The following is a 7500-nucleotide window of genomic DNA, read 5'->3' as shown; positions in this document are numbered from 1 at the left end:
ATAAAAATCAACCCAACTAACAATTCCTTAATAATGATAGTGTCAGAATTGCAAAAGATAAGATATAGCCCACGAGAGATTGGGGGTCATACAATGCCTGTTCCTCTGACATAAGACCATACAATAACGATATTACATTCACTATTGATAAAATGCCAAAGTGGAAAGATTCCCTCATTGCCTCACTCTTTTATACCAATATTTATACTGATTCTCTGTTCACCACCTATTCCCAATGCCCAGCGACTAGAGGTAATTTCTGAAATAAAAGAAATTTTTACTTTCCTTACCAAAGTACCTTTAGGCTTTGCGAATTACATAATTCAAAGTTATTGATCGAGCATATGTGAATCACGTTCTGAAAAACCTTTCATATATTTTCCTTGCATAATAATTCTTACGAAAGGAGTAAACAAATAACCAAGAGTAATTAAGCTTTTCCTATTTTAACAAAGCTAACCTTTCTCCTTCTCATCATTTCTTTTCTAGGACAAGGTTATTTTTTTCTGGAACCTCTACCAATTGATGCAGCATATTCTTAAGTTATTTTAGGTGTTTTGGTTATATAGCTATAATGGAAAATAGCCGTCTGATAAAGAAGGTGATGAATGCAAGAGTTGATGGGAGAAGTACAAGAGAAAGGCCATGGTTTGGGGTGGATGGATGGAGTGAAGAAAGCTGTAGATGAGAGGGAGATTGATGTCAGCGAACTAAAAGTGCATGCTAGAAATATAAATGGATGGCTAGTGATTGTCATGCCATTCTGATAGGCCCTACTGCTTCCTCCGGTTGCCTTGGTGACTGCTGAGGTAGCAGCACTATTGAATTCAGTATAAGAAGCTTTAGCTGTGGGAAATAACGGGAGAGGGTGGGAAGTGGCACCTTAGCAGTACCAACAAACGCGCCTGAATTGCAAGTCAGGCTGGGACGAGCTAAGAGAAGTAGTCCCCTCTGTTTTTATTTGCATGTCGGCTACCCCTAAAATTAGGGTGAGTGCCTTAGCAAATGAAAGAATATAAATTATAGTATTTCTAAAAATAGAGAAATTTATTAATGTTGTCCTTTATTTTTTTTCAGTAATAACCCAAAGAAGCTTATAGTATATATAATGAAAAAAAATACGAGAGTAACTGCACTATCTATTTACACGGCTAACTTAAAAGAAACTTAAGAGACAAAAAGCGTAAAATGTTAAAGTTAGAAATAGTTCATAAAAAAGAATATGTCGCTTACAATTGCATTGCCTATTTACACGATTATTACATTTCTTTAAATCTAAGAATTTTCTTGGATTCAGGTGTCTCATATTTAACTTCGTAATTTAGAACTATCATTTTAAATAGAACATGCGATATCGTCTAAAATATTTAATAATAGCTGAAGGTAGAGAGACCTAAATTCTAACAATGAATTCCAAAAAGCAGCACTCCTTCCTTTTCTGGTTTTGAACTATCGATATGGAGGCTGTTAAAGAAGGTTTAAATTTCTCTAAATTTTAGAAATACTACGTACTCGGCATTTTCGGTTTATGTTTTGTCTTTAAAAAATGTCAAACAAAGTGCCATTCACACTTTTCCATTTACCAATCAGAAACTGATATTGTATGTATTTTGATGCTACGTAACTATCAGTACAGCGAAGGCCTTCTATTAAAGCAACCTTTTCTGAAAGATTTCTTCTGTTCCTCAATTTCTGAGTAATTGTAACTTGATTTTCAATTATGCCTTCATCTTCGTCCATAGATACAACTATCATGTTAGACAAAAGGGTTAATTTTGCAATTGTTTCTCTGAAAATTAGTTATTTCATTCTTATTTCCCTGGTTAGTGAACACTTCTGTAGGGACACTATAAACATGACATATATTGTAAGAACTGAAATGATTAGCTATATGAGATTACACTCTGTTTCAATGCAACTGTAAATGGGTGATTGTAGCAAATTTTAATTTGTCTAGAACAGCCTAAACATACGTTATATTGCATCTTGATTAAGCCCCTAGGTTATTAAGTAGGCCACATTATAATTGATTTTTTTTTAATATCATATAATCTTAGCAAAGACCAACATCGAACAGTTAGTCCTTTCTGGAATTGATGAGGAATTCTACTCATGCATACTCATTACTTTTGCACTATTTTCCATGCCACCCATTATTATGATTTAATCTCAATTTGAATCCGTATCCATTTTCAAATATTTTAGTATAATATAACACCCTAGAATTGACCAAGTTTAACAAGGAGTAGGCAACATTTATCACGTGCTTTTGATGTAGTTTTCGAAAAAAGCTGCACTGCTTTTCTTTCATCCATACGCTTTACACCAATCACATTTAAATTTCTCTCAGTTAATGGTAAGTGTGCATCAATTTGCTTACACTTCTTTCAATATTTTCCTAAGCAGATTCGCTTTTTACAAATTCACCATTACTTAATTGGAAACCCGAGTCTAGGGAATTATTTCCCCCCAAATTTAATTATAGGAAGACCATTTGCAAAGGGAAGGACATCACCATGCGGCTCAGGTAGATATTTTTAAACACAAAGAGGTTATTTTTATGTATACATACATATCTATCTATCTATCTATCTATCTATCTATATATATATATATATATATATATATATATATATATATATATATATATATATATATATATATATATATATATATGTATGTGTATATGGGCATGAATGTAAAGAGATTTCTATATGAGAAAGTGATTGTACCAACTGTGATATATGGATCGGAGTTGTGGGGAATGAAAGTGATGGAGAGACAGAAATTGAATGTGTTTGAGATGAAGTGTCTAAGGAGTATGGCTTGTGTATCTCGAGTAGATAGGGTTAGGAACGAAGTTGTGAGGGTGAGAATGGGTGTAAGAAATGAGTTAGCGGCTAGAGTGGATATGAATGTGTTGAGTTGGTTTGGCCATGTTGAGAGAATGGAAAATGGCTGTCTGCTAAGGAAGGTGATGAATGTAAGAGTTGATGGGAAAAGTACAAGAGGAAGGCCAAGGTTTGGGTGGATGGATGGTGTGAAGAAAGCTCTGGGTGATAGGAGGATAGATGTGAGAGAGGCAAGAGAGCGTGCTAGAAATAGGAATGAATGGCGAGCGATTGTGACGCAGTTCCGGTAGGCCCTGCTGCTTCCTCCGGTGCCTTAGATGACTGCGGAGGTAGCAGCAGTAGGGGACTCAGCATTATGAAGCTTCATCTGTGGTGGATAATGTGGAAGGTTGGGCTGTGCCACCCTAGCAGTACCAGCTGAACTCGGCCGTTAGGCTGGAGGAACATAGAGAGTAGATGTCCCCTTTTTTGTTTTGTTTCATTTGTTGATGTCGGCTACCCCCCAAAATTGGGGAAGTGCCTTTGGTATATATATATATATATATATATATATATATATATATATATATATATATATATACATATATATATATATATATATATATATATATATATATATATATGTATATATATATATATATATATATATATATATATATATATATATATGTGTATATATATATATATATATATATTTATATATATATATATATATATATATATATATATATATATATATATATATACGCATATACATATATATTTACACACATATATATATATATATATGTATATATATATATATATATATATATATATATATATATATATATATATATATATATATATATATATATATATATATATATTCAGTCTAACATTTGTCGGGCCCATTTTAAATTCTAAATACCATACCTATAACAGGAAAGGCATAGACTCTAGTATAAGAATCAACCCAAATGATAACTCCTTAGTAATACTAGTGTCAGAATTACAAAAGATAAGATATAGCCACCCATACCCCGCAAAATTGGGGTTCATATAATGTCTGTTCTTCTGTCATAAGACCATACAATAACGATATTACATTCACTATTGATAAAAAGCCAAAGTGGAAAGATTCCCTCATTGCCTCACTCTTTTATGCCAATATTCATACAGATTCTCGTCCGCTACTAATTCTTAATGCTCAACGATTGGAGGTAATTTCTGAAATAAAAGAAATTTTGGGCAAAGTCTTTTTGCTCTGCATGTTCACAGTCTTACCTGAAGCCCATATTCCTACTGTAAGAAAAGTTGCAAAAGCTCCTACTTATATTTCTCCACCAGACGTTATTTTATTATTCTTCATTGTATTAACAATTTGCCGTTTGAAAATAATAGTAAAATAAAAATAACATATATTTAGTGACATTTATATGGAAACTCTCTCTCTCTCTCTCTCTCTCTCTCTCTCTCTCTCTCTCTCTCTCTCTCTCTCTCTCTCTCTCTCTCTCCTGTATTTTATACATATTAACTTGTATTTTTCTGAGCGGTGGTAGTTGCAACTACTTACCTTCCCCCTAGAAACCCAATATTCCCACAACAGGATGTAATCTCATTAATGAGAAGTAATATCCCAGTCTATCTTCTGGCTGAACTTAACGCAGCCCACACGGCCCTTGGCCATAATTAACGGTTTGATGAATAGGATTATCATTAGATTTCTAGGACTAGATTTTGATACATATTTTAACAGGAGAGCCTCTAGTAGGCCTGATATTCTTCTTTCTGATAGATTTCATATTTTCAATAATTCAATCACCAAAGGCCCTCTAATCACTTCAGCTCATCTTCGTTTAGTATTAAAACTTACTGTGAGACCCATTTTGGTACCAACAAGTCTAACAATGGATATCAATAATGCTGACTAGGAACGTTTTAAGGACACATTCGATGACTCTCTCTCGCTCTAATTATGACGAACCGGAAAACCTCTTTTAATAGATAAATCCTATCTAGATAACAAAATAACATTCTGGTATAGGATAATCAAAGAAGCCTTAGAACTCCATATTCCCCTCAAAACCCGTAGAATCTTACCTTACAATAAAAAAACTGATTATCTCAAACTGCTACAGACCCGTTATAAACAAGCCCTAGATCTAATTAACATCCTACCTCCATCACGTCTAATTTTAGAATATATTCACAAAATACAATAACTTATCAAAATTGAATCTATTGAGCTTATTAATATAACCTGGGACACTCTTTCGAATAAATGTGAAGAATCTTATAAAGAACCAGGAAAATTTTGGAGAATGATCAGGAATCGTCTACGTTCATCTTCTCAACCCATAGCCTACATCTGTAATAACAATGAGAAAATCTATTCCCCCCAAGATCAAGAGGTGATTTTAGAGTCTTCTGATCTAATATCTTTAGCATATACCCAGAAGAGAATCGTAGGTTTGACCAACAACACGAGCAACGTGTTATGGAGACAATCCGTGAACAGGCTAATCATACAATACAGTACGATACAATAGATCTTGGGAGGTTTGATGAAGATGACACCTTTCTGAAACCATTTCAACTCCAAGATATTATCAAGGTGATAAAAAGTTTTAAAAAAAAAAAAAAAAATCCCGGCTAATCTAAAGTCAATAAGATTTTACTTAAAAATATACCAAATTCGATGCTTGCCTTTCTTTGTAACATCTTCAATGAAACTTTAAGTATGTGGTACTGACCAGAGTTTTTAAGAAGAGCAATACTTCCCTTTGTGGGGAAAAAGGGTAAAGATCTAACTTCAGTCTCTAATTATAGACCAATATCCCTATTAGAGACGCCTAAGCAGATACTTGAAAAGATCATAAAAGTAAGGTTTGAAGAGTTCTTTGATGACAATCAGCTCACAAATAACAACCAATATGGGTTTACCCATGGCAAAGGATCTCAACTGGCATTAGACAGGCTATATGAATTTATCGCAGTTAAGAAAAGTCTAGGTTGTGGTTGTAACCTGATCTCTAGAGATGTCAGTCGGGCTTTTGATAAAGTATGGCATGAGGGTTTGAAGTACAAATTGTTGGATGCACAGTTACCAAGTTTAGCAGCCAGGATGCTATGCAACTTCTTAGATAACCGGATTGCAATGATTAAAATAAAAGAATTCAGAGGGCCAGAGTTTCAATTGCTCTAAGGAGTTCCTCAGGGCAGTGCTCTCTCCACTACACTATATAACTTCTATATTAAAGATCCCCCTCCCCCTGTAAAAGGTTGCCTGCAAATCCTGTTTGCAGACGATCACACCCAAGTAATTACTTATCCTAACATAAATAAACTAAGGTTACAGAGAAAGACTGTCCGTGAATTACAGAAGCTTATTAGCTATGAAAAGAAATGGAAAATAACCACAAATATCAATAAATTTCAACTTCTCTCAATATCAGCCAACAATCCCGCAGAAATTATAGTAGATAACGTCCATATCCCAATTAAATGTAAAGCACTAATACTTGGGTGTAACTTTAAACGGTCTGGCATCCTTCCTCATGTTAAAGAAAGAATAATTGTTTCTAGGTTGACGCTCAATAGATAAAAAAGTTTTAAAGGTCTATCAACAAAAACCTAACTTAGACTTTATAAATACTTAGTAAAGCCACAATTAAAATACCCAACAATAATATTTGGAGTTATCAGCAAATCATCAATGAGTAAAATGCAAGCAGTACTAAATAAGGCTTTCAGGCGAGCTTATAAAGAGGGGCCTCCACATTACAATAAAATTCAAGAACTTCATCAACATTCCAAGTTGGAGCCCCTAAATGTCAGGTTCCACAGACTTAGCCAAAAATCTTGGGATAAACTAGCTCCAGACGATGGCGACATAAGCACGGTAACGAGAACTCTCTCTATTGAACATATTCGGGATCATAACTGGTGGAGGAGACTAGATCCCAAAATTCAATTTTGATCCCCCCGGCCGATATATCTTTGAACTGATTAAAATAAATAAAAAAATATCTTTAATTAATAAAAAAAATTAATAGTCAATAAAAACATCATTACTAATTTGCCATCATAACTTTCTCACCATCAAATAGTGTCAGACAGACAGTCAAACTGCAATAGGACTAAGGGGTAGACCGTGTGAACCAAACAACCCTTCCTCTTCCTGCTTGTCCTTTCTTTTTCTTTTCATTCTTAGCCCCTTGCACTTGCAGGTGGCTCCTACTCAACCTCGCACGAGGGTCTGCCCCTCTCTTTTATTCTACTCCTGTACTTCTCTTTCTCCCTTTTTCCTTATTCCTCCCCATCGCGAGTATCTGCCTTCGGGCTATAAACTGGATTTTATCCAGGGGTACTCTTCCTTTTCCAATATTCCACACTTCCTTATCCTCATCCAAGTTCAAGTTCAAGTATATATGTAATGTAGGAGATAACAGAAAATTCCCACAAATGATTATACAAGCATTAAATCTAGTACATTTCTTCTACAAGTCATACTAATGAAATCTGGCTGATTGGCGAAATAAAGATCTAGAATGGCGGCCATTTCTCAAGATAGCAGCCAAATTAGTTGACCAAATATTTTGTGCATGGCATTTGATATGGACTTCTGTTTTCAAGGCTAAAAAAGATTTTATCTTCATAAAAGCAC

This window comes from Palaemon carinicauda, chromosome 20 (assembly GCF_036898095.1).
Source record: "Palaemon carinicauda isolate YSFRI2023 chromosome 20, ASM3689809v2, whole genome shotgun sequence".
In the NCBI taxonomy this organism is placed as follows: domain Eukaryota; kingdom Metazoa; phylum Arthropoda; class Malacostraca; order Decapoda; family Palaemonidae; genus Palaemon; species Palaemon carinicauda.
Note: the sequence above shows the minus strand (reverse complement) of the source record.